The sequence below is a fragment of the Lissotriton helveticus genome, chromosome 11, assembly GCF_964261635.1.
Source record: "Lissotriton helveticus chromosome 11, aLisHel1.1, whole genome shotgun sequence".
NCBI classification, from domain to species: Eukaryota; Metazoa; Chordata; class Amphibia; order Caudata; family Salamandridae; genus Lissotriton; species Lissotriton helveticus.
The window spans coordinates 866,262,960-866,277,069 of record NC_136072.1 but is presented as its reverse complement, the minus strand read 5'-3'; positions in this window follow the sequence as shown (position 1 = coordinate 866,277,069).

Genomic DNA, 14,110 nt, shown 5'->3' with positions numbered 1-14,110 from the left:
GGCGTGCCCAGACGTGGTCACTTGCTTTCAAGCTAGTCTGGCTGATGAGGGATGTTACCCCAAAACCGATCCCAGATGCTTGTTTCCGGTCCAGGGAAGACCTGGCTTGGAAGTTCAAGCTGGACTGTTCCCATGAGGAACAGGGTCAAGACTGATTTGCATATGGCTTGGTCTGAACTGAGGTAGTGAAGTGAGCCAAAAAACGATGATGGATTCAACCCAGATCTCATAGTGACTGTGAGTGAGTGTCTGAAAAGTTTTAGCACTTCGACTATCATCTCCTTGTGTTTGCTTTGAACCAGAAATCTTCTTCTCTAAGAAACTAATGTTTAACCATTTCCATGCACTTAAAGAGTCTAGGTCTCAGGGCTTTGACTTAGGTAACTGCTCAGTCTTTTAGCCCATCTAGGACTCAGAATGGGAAAAGAAAATTCAGAAAAGCAAAGAGAACGCAAACTATATCTGCTCCATCATGTAAGAGTATCAGCAGGTGTAATGCAATTAAAACCTTTCTAAATTCTATTTTATGCTGCTTCAAGTATTATAGAGAATGTAGCTTGAATATAGCATGACAGTCAAACATTGAACTTTGTGTGTCTTTGAATCAACATCTCCTGAAATCACATTTTCCTTTCCTTATTGCATTTGCATGTATTAACACTCCCACAACAGAGGCTTCTCCTAAAGTAAGGTTCAATGACAATGACATTTCCCTGCCACCCAGACAGTCCTCCAGAAAATCCCCAAACGCATGATCAGATGCTGTAGGACAGGCCATTCTACTTTTTCCAAAACTGACAGCACAGCCCACCAGTCTTTGGCTAACCAATTAGAAGGGCAACCCGATTCACACATGATACCGGGTAATACATATCTTGCTTTATAGGCCCGAACACTGAAAATATGACCCTCCTGAACACCCTTAGCAGAACCACATAGTTCCCTCTGATTTAAAAATGCAAGATTGGAGCCTGCTTTAGTGTGAGACAATTGTACCAGCTGCATTGAAGACAGTTCTGTACAATTGCCATCTGTCTAGGTCATCTGTACACTGCTGCGCACTCATGTTGGCTCCAAAAAGCAACAATTGGCTCAATTGATGGTGATACATTAAAAAATGGTAAAAACAGGCAATGACAGGAGCTAACTGGGACCATCTTTGCATAATACTGGAGATCCTTCCTTTGACGTGCAGAACGTCTGTGCACTAGTAAACAACTGCTCCTTCATACATGTGCCAAACAATACAGTCCTTGTTCCAGGTGAAAGAGGGCTCTAAGGCATCTACTAGAGGGTTTCGACTTTGGATGTGCATAATTGTTAAGTACGGTACAACAGGGTTAAAGACCGTAAACAAAAACGAGAAGTAGGACTTTAAATAACTAGAGTTAGCAGAAAAGGATCCGGACTTTTCAACGAAAACTCTGCCTTGCCACGCTTGTGCAGCTTCCAGCATAATTGTGTGGCTTTCCTTGATACCTTCGCCAAGAGGCATCTGCCTTCGCCTTTCCCTGCGTAGTTTAATCACTTACAGGCGGTGGTAAATTGGTGTGCCAAGAAATGTTACTACCGAATTCGACCCTTCTTGAGTTTCATTGGTTACTCGTTTCTCTACTTCCACTCTGTCTCCAGCAGGGTTTCTAGCTGACTGGTCCTGGGGTCATTTACAGCTGAATGTTTTTATCTACAACTACATGACCATTGTTGCTATCACGTGCAACAGCTGTCAATCTTGAAATCAATGCTTCTCCAAACCAATCGTGTGCTTGCCTACATCACATTCCAAGTCTTTGCCATTAAGGTTTTTGTAAACCCTATAACTTCCATTAATGTTGTGATGTTTAGAAATGGTGTAAACTGATTGCTTTTTCTCATCCGTTTCAGCCTTGTGGTAAATATGAAACCTTACACAAACATAAGTATTCTTAATCTCGGAGAGTGTGTGTGCAAGCAAGAAGTACATATCTACAGGTTCTTGAACAAACATCACATCCAAGGGTATTCGGCTGTCGCGCTCCTCTTTCTGCACCCCTCGATATGCTAATCAATGCTTTGAAGTGATCCACTGGTTGACCCTCTCATCTCGATAGCAGAGCATTCCTAAATCGGACCCCAGAGGGCCTTTTCGTGACAGTGAGTTCCTCTGATCCTGTTTGGATGAGAAAATCCATCCTAAAAAACGGTAATATAGCAAGCATGATGTTGTTATTCCTAGAGCAGTTTTTGTCAGAAAACATGCCCTTTCCATTAATGGTTTACTTGTACATTCATAGGATCCATCTATGAAAGGTGCCGATAATCGTAGATTCAGTTAAGTGAATGCTAATTGTTGTCCCTAATTGTAGAAAATCCCACTTACACCTGCTTCGATACATTATGCAAGAATATGATTGAGGAGAAACACTTCATTTTTGTTTTTGTCTCTAAAGAAGTTTAAATGGAAGTAAAGGTGAATTTTCCTTTGGTATGCAATTGGGAAATATGCTCGCAAGGTTAGCGATATAGGGCGAAAGCGGCCATTACTAAAGAGATGTAAATTAGAGCTGAAAAGATGATTTTTCCCCTAAACCTCGGTTTATCTGCCAAAGGCAGTCACACGAACTGAAATGTGTTGAGCGAACGCTGGCACATTTACAGTGTCTATTTACTTCAGCAGTCACTTCCAAACGTTTTACTATGTTCAGGTCTCTCTCTCTCTCTCTCTCTCTCACACACACAACAAGACTGAAAATCCCTTTATTATTAACGTTAGATTTGCGCGTGACAAGGACAGGAGGTAAGCGCAATGCGATTAGTGGCCACTCAGGCCCTTAGTGACAAGAAGCTGAAATATATGTGAACTCGCCTTGCCGAACGAGCACACCTTCTTGGTCACAGTTCTGTAAATGTGCAAACAATATTGTACTGTGTGCTCCACTGGGATATGGAAATGCACCCGGCAAATGCATCAGAAATGCATAATGTAACACTTCTCAGCACCAAGGACAAAAAGTCAACATCTGAAATCCCGCAGGAGCCCATTAAGCGTTTCTTTCATGCCACTGGGTTTAATTTTTTGCCCAAAATATAATTTGAAGCAGCTTCTATTTATAAAATCTGAAATAGCACATAATGCAAGAGTGGCGACAACCAGTTAACAATCACTCCCCTAGTCCAAACTTCCTGACTATTAAAAATTGCGTGGGAATTCCTTGCTACAGTGTGCCTGCCAGAAGCAGTTGTGATGAATTGCTGAGGCTTTGCAAATCACCGTCTACAGTCCCTGCTGCTAATACAAATAAGGCTGCCCCAGTCAAGGGCTGAGAACCATGTACTCTCTCGGTTCTTGTCACGAGGCTCTGAGTCAGCACAGAATTGAAGTGCTTTCACTTGCTTCCACTTATTGCCAGGTGATGGACTATTGTAGAGGGCTGATGCTAATTCCCCTGGTACCCTATTGCTGCTTTGGCTTCATATTCCATAAATAAGATTTTTCTGTTTCACTGTTTGATAACCATAACATTCATATCCAATAAAATGACTGCTGGAAGGAATCTGGAGCTCTAGAACGCAGGTGTCTAAAATTATCTACTGCTCTTTACATTTTCACTATTATATTTGGAAGCATGTGATACACCTGAATTTCTCATGCAGATGAACCAAGACGTTAACAATTCCTAGCAAGCAAAATCTGACATTACCATGACAGTCCTGAAGGACTATTCCATAGGTGGTAAGCATACTTATTTGCTCAGGAGTCAGTGCAAAAATCACTAGGTTTTTCTTTCCTAGATAAAGCAGGAGTATATTCCGGCAGCCCTTACACATAGATGTTAAAAAAGCAGTCCAGTGGAGCAGAGCAGGATTAGAGGGCAAGCACTAATCTGGATTAGAAAGAGGGTAATACCACTATTGGGAATGAGGGAGTGAGAGAAGAGAGAGAGATAAAGAGGGAGAGAGCTAATGCATATTGATGAGAAAACATGTAATAAGTTCCAATATTGAGATATACAGCCTGATTCATGTACGGGCCGTTTTGCGTGGCCCTAATAGCGAATCATAGCGACTCGCTATTGAGGACACGCAAAACTGTATTCATGTAGGAATTGCTAAATAAATAGCGATTCCTACATGTTCTCTATTTGCGAGTAGCAATTTGCTACTCGCAAAAAAAGGAATAACTCCCCATTCATTCCTATGGGCCAAAAGGCCCATAGGAATGAATGGGGAGTATCCCTTATTTGCGAGTAGCAATTTGCTACTCGCAAATCAGATAGCGATTTAAAGGGTGCCAGGGGTGTCCAAAGGACACCCTGTAGCACCGCTTAAATGCACATTTGAACAGGTGTTGCGCACACACATGTCCAAAGGACATGTGTGTGTGTAACATGCAAAAGAAAAAAATGCACTAAAGTGCTTTTTACACTATTTACGCAATTTACCACCAAGTCAGACCTGGTGGTAAATTGAGACCAAATATAGCGATTTCGCTATTTCTATTTGGTTGATGAATTGCATTTAAGGAATCTCTATTAGAGATTCCTTAAATCCAATTCCTCGCAAATATGCGAATTCTTAAATAGCGATTTTTGCATTTGGGATGATGAATACCAAATGCAAAAATCGCACTCGCAAAGGGACAGATTCTCAGAATCTGGCCCTTTGCGAGTGCAATTTAGCTTCATGAATCAGGCAGATAGTGACATCACAGATAAGGAGACAGATGAAGGAGTGTCACAGGTACCCTGTGTTGTGGGGTTCAACAGGGCCCAAGCACAATTCTTCATTTTAGTTACAATATACAAATTGACTTCTTTTTTAATGGTGACTTGTAACATGCTTTGCATGTACATCCTAGTATATTTAGAAATTATTCTGCAGGCAGTACCTTTCTTAGTAGGCACATTATCACATTGCCTAGTACACGCGGTCCAAGGCTTGGAACATTGAGCGCAATATTCTTGCTTTTAGTAGTCTGGCTAGAGACAGCTCTGATTCACAGGAGCAAACAAGCACATCAACACTGCACCTTTGACGGAGTTGTAAATGCGCCGTACAAGATGGCCGCCTCCCACTGAGCAGCGGCAAAAATTGCCCGTTAAAGACGATTTAATGACATATTGAGGATGGCATTCTTATTTTTTTATAGCTGATGACGTTATTGAGGAGAAAGTTGGTCTGCACATTACCTTTTTGTGCGTTTTCCTCGCGTGTGGCTGCAGTTGTTGGCTCCTGTTCCTGGAATTCCTGTCAGAGGGGTGGAGAGAAGCTCAGGAAAGGGCCCGCAGCAGAAGTCTTTGACCACTCCCACTGCTGGTTATAGCTGCTGCACTCTGCTTCCTTAGGCATTATTTCTCTTCTATCAGTTTTATTAATTAAATATTGGTCTAGACTGCTCCTTTAATGTTGCTGCATTTATTTTCTTTCACTTATGGAAGGCAAGCAGTCTCACAATACGTCTACCGAACAAAAACAAAACATTTATCATCCACCAGTTAAATCTAAATGAGTGGATTTTAATGAGCCCTCATTATCTACTTAACTGGAGGAGTTACACGCGCAATACAGACAATATTACAGCTGAGATAAAAAAAAATTGTAAAGACATGGCTGGGCTTTCTATGAAGGTTTCTGACTATGCTATTAATATTCAGGACAATAAAACAAACATTTACCATCTTTTGCCTATTGCAGCCAAAGTTGAACCAATGAATAAATTATTATTAGAATTGAGAAATCGCAATAGGCAATATAACCTGTGAATTTTTTATTTACCAGAGGATGTTGAAGGTAATGATTGCACGGTTTATCTGGAAAAACTACTTCCTGGTCTTTTAAGCATTACATTTCCTAAAAATATGAGATTGATAAGGCACACAGAATCCCTTATCATCTCAACGCAAGACAAGTTAAGCCTTGTCAAATGATTTTTAAGGTGTTTCGTCATTACCATATAATTTTAGTATGAAAAGCTGCCAGAGATATCCCTTTGTTAATGGTCAATGGGAATACAAATGTTATTCATCACAACTTTGCTAAAGAAGCTGTCAACATTTGTAAGGTATTAGTGCATCTTTGACCCAGGTTGAGAAATGCTGGTTATAAAAACGGTTTGTTGGATCCTTCCACTACGCAAATTTGGAAAGATGGGTTTTCTAAGTCTTTCCAACATCCTGAGGAGCTTCACCGCTTTCTGGATTTGCAGTCTCAGTCATCTATGGGAACAAATGAGGATACTACATGACTTTATTGTTAATTGATTTTATTGCTAGCATATTTATTTAATTAGAGTATGTTTTAAGGTCATGTGGAGTAGGTTAATATTGATATGCATGTGTGCGATTCAGAAGTTCTAAATATGTATATCTGTTGTATAGTTATTATTTTTTGTTGTTCGTTGGTGTATTTTGTGTCCTTTTTATATTAATACTCCAGCTACTATTCTTTAATTCTATCTTTATAATCTATCTTTTCTCTTTTTTCAAAATGTCAAGTGGTAATGTTATTAAAATTGTTTCATTTAATGGTAAGGGTTTATGACACTCTTTTAAGCGTACTAAGGTTTAGATTATTTAGCTAGACATAAAGCTGAACTATGTTTAATTCAAGTATGTGAAACCAAGAAAGAACTCACAATGCTTATCTGACATCATCATATAAAAGAGAAACTTCCACAACAAAAGTCTCAATTCAAGAAGAAGAAAGTAGCAATTATTTCTATTAAATGTTCCTCATATATTGAGGACTCTTCTTTGGAGCAAGGATTAGCTGTGCGGCATTGCTTGACAGCCAAGAAGAGGTCATGATAATTTTCCAGACTCTTCAAGAGTTTCTGTTGGTGAGAGCAACTAATGATTTTATTTAAGTTGAAACACCAGATCAGTGGGTTAGCCTTCCCTTGTGTGGGTCGGCCTAGTGCCTGCGACATGGAACGGTGCAAAATGCAACGTGGTCACACCTCAATTTCGCAATGAAACACAACCCTTTTTTTGCAAAGTGCCTAGCTGTAGATTTTTAACCCTAGCTCTGCCGACACCTAGGGAAACCTAGCAAACCTATACCTTTTTTAAAAACTAGACACCAAGGGTAATGCAGGATGGGGTGACTTGACTGCCTCCCATCAGGTTTTGTTACCCAGAATCCCTTGCAAATCTAAACAATTGTAAAAAAAAAAACATTTTCCCCACATTTCTGTGGTGAAAAGTTCTGGAATTTGTGTGGATCCACAAATTTCCACCTGCCCAGCATTTCCACAAGTCTCCTGAGAAAAATGATACCTCTCTTGTGTGGGTCGGCCTAGTGCCTGCGACAGGAAACAGCGCAAAACGCAACATGGTCACACTTCAATTTTGCAGTGAAAAATGACCCTTTTTTGGAAAAGTGCCTAGCTGTAGTTTTTGAACCCTAGCTCCTAAGGAAACCTAGCAAACCTATACATTTTTGAAAACTAGACACACAGGGGAATCCAGGATGGGGTGACTTGACTGCCTCCCACCAGGTTCTGATACCCAGAATCCCTTACAAACCTAAAAGATTGTTAAAAAAAAAAACATTTTCCCCATATTTCTGTGGTGGAAAGTTCTTGAATCTGTGTTGAGCCACAATTTTCCACCCACCCCGAGTCCCCAAAAGTCTTACAATAAAAATGGTACCTCACTTGTATGGGTTGACCTATTGCCTGCGACAGGAAACTGCACAATGCAACATGGTCACACCTCAATTTCGTAGTGAAAAATGACCCTTTTTTTGCAAAGTGCCTAGCTGTTGTGCTTAACCCTTACCTCTGCCGGAACCTAGGGAAATCTAGCAAACCTATCCATTTTCGAGAACTAGACACCCAGGGGAATCCAGGATGGGGTGACTTGACTTCCTCCCACCAGGTTCTGTTGCCCAGAATCCCTTGCAAACCAAAACCAAAAAAAGTGTCAAAACAAACACATTTTGCTCACATTTCTGTTGTTGAAAGTTCTGGAATCTGCGTGGATCCAGAAATGTCCACCCACCCCGCGTTTCCAAAAGTCTTCTGAGAAAAATGGTTCCTTACTTGTGTGGGTTGGTCTAGTGCCTGCGACAGGAAACGGTGCAAAACACAACGTGGTCATACCTGAATTTCACAGTCAAAAATGACCCTTTTTTGGTTATGTGCCTAGCTGTAGTTTGTGAACCCTGGCACCTAGGGAAACCTACCAAACCCACACATTTCTGGAAAGTAGACACCCGAGGGCTTCCAAGGAGGTATGGCTTGCATGGAATCCCCAAAGTTTCCTTACCCAGAACCCCTTGCAAACCTCAAATTTAGCTGAAAAAATCTGTTTTTTTCACACAGTTTTGTGTGGGAAAGTGTGGCATCACTGGGCTCACACAAATTTCCTACCACCCAGCGTTTCCCCAGGTCTCCCGATAAAAATGGTTAATATGTAATGTAAATTATGTAAATACCACGAACAGTATGTTACAACATCACATGTCTTTATCTAACAGCCTTGAGAAAGTCGTGGGTTACATTCCCTCAACGACGAAACACGTGTCGGCTGTGACGTCTCCAGAAATAAAACTACAACATCGACAAACCTGAATACAAGGAACATAAATTATTGATGATTGTATGACTGATGTATGGTGGAAACACATGTGAACTATCAGAATTCTACCTAACGTGTGCTAAGGAGTATTATATGTTTTGTGGCTTCGGCCAAACTAGAAGAGTGAAAGTGGTTCTCTTCTCCTTGTAGCACCGTATCTTATACTAACAACTGTTCGAGCAATAAGTAAGGTGTACATTCCTTTGAGGCGCCATAACCTAGTCAAATACCACTAACCTAGTGCAGACAGTTTCTTCGAAAGTAGGGGCAGACCATAGGAACACCATGACTTCCATTAACAATGATAGGTCCAATAGAGATAAGGAAGCTGAAGACCTATTTAATAACATAGGCACCCAATAACCAAGTACTTCGTCTGGATCAGGAGGGCAACCTCCCAAAACAGAAGGTCTCAAAGAAAAATTTGTGAAATTAGAGAAACTAAAAATCTGTGAAACATCTAGGTGGTGGGATGCAGCTACTTTAAAACAATATATTAAGGTAAAACGAGTCCCAAGAGGCCTCAGATCACAAATCATCCCAACATATGAGGACCTCGAACCTGATCTCTTATTAGCCTGGGAAAAAGAACTAACGAATAATTCTAATAATTTAATGATGATACTAATTGAAAACTGTGAAAGGAAAGTGGCCAAACTACAACTAGACATAGATAAACTGGAGTTAGAAATTAAAGAACTCAACCAACCAGATGTGACTAGCAAAAACTACTTAATACTCAATGACATATTACAACGACATGTCACTGATATAAAATTAGGAAAAACCAGGAAACTTAAAAGAGAGGAACGAGACTACTTGGAAGGCAGGGTGTTCACCTTTGCCAAAAAATATGATCACCTGGGCCTAGATGTATCAAGATTCCATTTTGAGAATCTTAAATAGCGATTTTTAGCGAATCGCTATTTAGAATTCGCAAAATGGAATGTATGTAAAAAATCGCTTTTATTTAGCGATTCCTTTTTATTCCTTATTTGCGAATTCGCATGTTGCGAATTCGCAATTAAGGAATAATTTCCAATGCATTCCTATGGGCCAGGAGGCCCATAGGAATGATTGTGAAGGAATTCTCAAATTGCGAATTCGCAACTTGCTAATCGCAATTTGAGAATTATTTCAAGGGTGCAGGGGTGTCTCAAAGACACCCTGCTGCACCCCTGAAATGTACATGTGTGTGCATATGGCGCACATACATGCTCTAAGGGCATGTGTGTGAGTCACATGCCACCCTAAAAAATGTCAATTTGTGCATTTTTAAATGAATTCGTAAATTAACATCAACTACAATTTGGTGTTAATTTGCGAATTCTTAAACATAATTCGCAATGTAAAAATGCTACATACATTGCATTTAAGGAATCGCAAAAATAGCGATTCCTTAAATGCTATAGCAAAATAGGGAATCGCAAATTTTTGCGATTCCTTATTTTGCTAATTTCTCATACATCCCAAAAGATGCAAAATGTCCGCTTACGATTCGTAAAGGCCGAAATTCTGCGAATTTCGGCGTTAACGAATCGCAAAAGGCTTGATACATCTAGGCCCTGGTTCCTAAAACTAAATCCCAACCCCAAAGTGAAACCATCTCGGTTGGTTCTAGCACAACATCCCTAGACACAATCAACTCTAGTGAGAATGAGAATGAGGGACTGATGGGAGCTACCAGTACAGTTGACCCCAACAACAGTTTTTAATTAGAGATCCACAGAATAAAGAAGGGGAACAGAGAGAGCAGAAAAACAGGACAATCAAGAAAACAAGGAGAGGTAAAAGAGGTGGCAGTAGGTCAGGACAGACAGGTCCTGGAACCAGAATCAGAAAAAATAAAAAATGTTTCAGTTATGAATTTGAGTGATTGTGATCTAACCAAAGATATGATAACAGTACTTGAGAAAGGCATGAGGTTTTGCCCCAATGATGTTGATGACATATGTACGACTAAGATTGATTTGTTTAAATTTACACGACGATTGAAACTGAAAAAATACTTTGAATTGAATAAACCAACAAATAAACAAATGCAGCAAAATTTGGGAATGTTGGCATGTGGTGATATTTGTATACAAGATATAGTTGATACTAGACTGTTATTATCGATAACTGAATGCGAAGATGAAGTGTTACTCACAGATAGAATTATGAGAGAGTTAGATATAAATATGGACTACAATATTACAAGTAGCCTGAAAGAAAAATCGAAATGGACACCAACACTCACAGCGGGTAACAACATTGATCAGTTCTTCAAAGCAGTAACAGCTGATTTAGACAAACACAACTCAAAAAACAGTGCAACACATATACATCGAGATAATTTAACAAAAGGAGAAAGAAAAGCACTCAATGAGTTAAGTACAAATGAAGAACTGACAATTAGGGAGGCCGATAAAGGTGGTAATATGGTGATAATGCAAAGTGAAGATTATGACCATGAGATCCTCACTCAATTACACAACACTGAATGTTACGAGCAAATCGGATCCAACCCTATATGGAAACTGACAGAGTACATAAACAAACTCCTAAAACAATGGCATGGGATGGGTTTAATTGATGAGCACGAATATACGTACCTTAGAGTAGACAAACCCAGATACCCGTGTATTTACACAGTACCTAAGGTACATAAACCTCACACTTTCCCCCCAGGTAGACCGATAATATCTGGAATTGGAGGACCAACGGAGAGACTATCAGAGTATGTTGACGTATTTCTGAAACCTCTAGTAATAAACCTCCCATCGTACATCAGAGACACCAAACACATCTTAGGGACCATGGCAGACCTACCATGGGAAGACAACATGCTCATGGTCACACTTGACGTTGTCTCCTTATATACATGCATCAAAAGAGACAATGGACTAACTGCTGTCAAAAAAATGCTAAGCAAACGTCCAGCTAGTACATGGTCACACACAGAAATGCTCCTGGAAATGGTTGAAACCATTTTGGATAATAACGTATTTCTATACAAAAAAGACTGGTACAGGCAAAAACAAGGAGTGGCTATGGGTTCCAGATTCTCGCCCTCATATGCCAACCTAGTAATGGGAAGGTTTGAGGAAACGAGAGTCTGGGGCCCACCAGCCTCAGAATGGAACAATGAGATACTCTATTGGGGCAGGTATATAGATGATTGTATCATGATTTGGACAGGAACACCAGAAAAACTACACAAATTTCATGAATAATTAAATGACAATGACCAAAACATCAGATTTACAATGGAATACAGCAATACCAAACTACCATTCTTGGATGTGGAATTCTATATTGAAAACCAAACTATCCATAGCAGACTATACAGGAAAACCACAGCATGCAACTCCTTATTGCATGCAACTAGTGCCCACCCAGAACACCAAAAAAGAGCAATCCCTTATGGGGAACTAGTGAGAAACGCCGCAACTGCAGCGATGACAAGGAATTTGAAACCCAAAAGAGAGGGGTGATCACAAGATTTGTTAACAGAGGGTATAACCAAAAACAATTACAGAAAGCAGCTAACAGAATTGATGCAGTGGCCAGAGCAGATACCCTAAAAGAAAAACCCAAACGTACAAACAAAGAAGAAAAGATCAGACTAGTGACAGGTTATAATAACTGGGCCACTATTCTAAAAAAAAGTCTTAACAGACACTGGCATCTAATTAGGACTGACACAACACTTAACAAATATCTAACAGACAGACCCACACTAACATTTAGAAAGGGGAAGACTCTTAGGAATATTTTGAGTCCGAGCTACCCACAAAAGACCAGTAAAACCACATGGCTAACAGAACCGGGATTTTATAGCTGCGGGATGTGTGTAGCCTGTAAATGGGCTTACAAAAAGAAAAAGGACTTTGAGGGACCAAACAACAAGAGACACCATATCAACACCACTATAAACTGCTTAAGCAAGTTTGTAGTATATGCTCTGGACTGTAAATGCGGGAAAAGATATGTGGGAAGTACTAAAAGACCACTGAGGGACAGGATCAACGAGCACATAAGGGCTGTAAAACAAGGGGACATGCGCTATCCGGTGGCAGCACACATGTCCATCTGTCCAGCACAGATGTCGAACCATTCTTTCAAATTTTTGGGATTTGAACACAAAACTACCCATCCAAGAGGGGGCAATAAGGAACTAGCATTAAGAAGGAGGGAAGCAATTTGGATAATGACACTTAAAAGTGTAGAACTAGGCTTGAACATTGACCATGAGCTACATTACTTTTTAGGCACATGAACATCATGATAGGGCCAAATGAAAATAACCAGGACTGTAACTAACTGCCCTTATACATATGTGTGGAACTAATATGCTGAGAAATTTGTAAACACTGTCAATTGTGTGTTTAATGTACTCATGCCTGTATCAACTTTCTTTTAAAATGTTTGGCCACATAATGGCATACAATTGTACTGAACTCATTATGAATGGAGAAACTGGAAACTCATTGGCACACTGACAACGTTATTTTAACACAACACAATCCAAAAAATAATCACTTCTCTCACCGTCACTAAGGAGTACATTATTTCTCACTATATAATGAAACACCCACAACAACGATCACATGCACGTACACAATCGCAGCTTACTGGCAAGAAAATTATTAATTGAAAATACCAAACACATAACACGTCGATATAGAAAGGCAATTGCCAAACGAATTATAAAAATGAGCACTTACAAAAATGAGGCATTACTGATATGAGGTAAATAACAAAATTACTAAAATGACGGAATATTGTAGTTTTAATAAAATGTTGGTAAATAATTTATCGTACAACCAAACCCTATCAGTGCGCCAATAAACCAAAAGAAATGCACACAAGATAGATTAATAAGGCATCTTTTAGTAACAATACGCTGTGGATCATTTACAAGACTATAATACGACTGGTAAGGTGAAAATGACCACCAGTTTCGCAAAAGGAAACCCACTCCAAGTCGGGTCACGTAAAACACCGGTTAAACCGGAAGTGAAAGGGGTGAGGAATCGCGGGACCTTTTTCAAACTTAAAATATAAGGCATAACAAGGGGGAAACAGACACTGCACGATAAGGATTGACAGCGGGACCAAAATCTTGAACATACAATAAGCTGAGAACAGGTAAGAACTAAGCGTTCATTATGAACGCGAGCCGTGTAAAATGTAGTAATGTTGCCGTAATTGAGGGACTAGCTCCATGTAAAGTCATCTTCGAATGCGAATTAAAATGGCTAAAATGGAGGAATCAAGAAAAGGGATAAGCTGCCTTTACCTAGTTAACTAATGACACCCAGAAATTACCGTTTTTAGAGGGAAACCATGGGCAACTTTTGTTTTATTACTAAATCATAGTAGATTTCTATATGTTGCCGCCTAACACTAATGGAATTGTAAGCGCGATTAATGGGAATAATTATGCCCAAATATGATCAAGCATAATAAAAATTACAGGACTTTAACCACGCCAGTAATTAAATTGAAACACGGACTATAACTAGAGCTGCTGTCATTTATCTAACCGAATGACACTCAGAAAT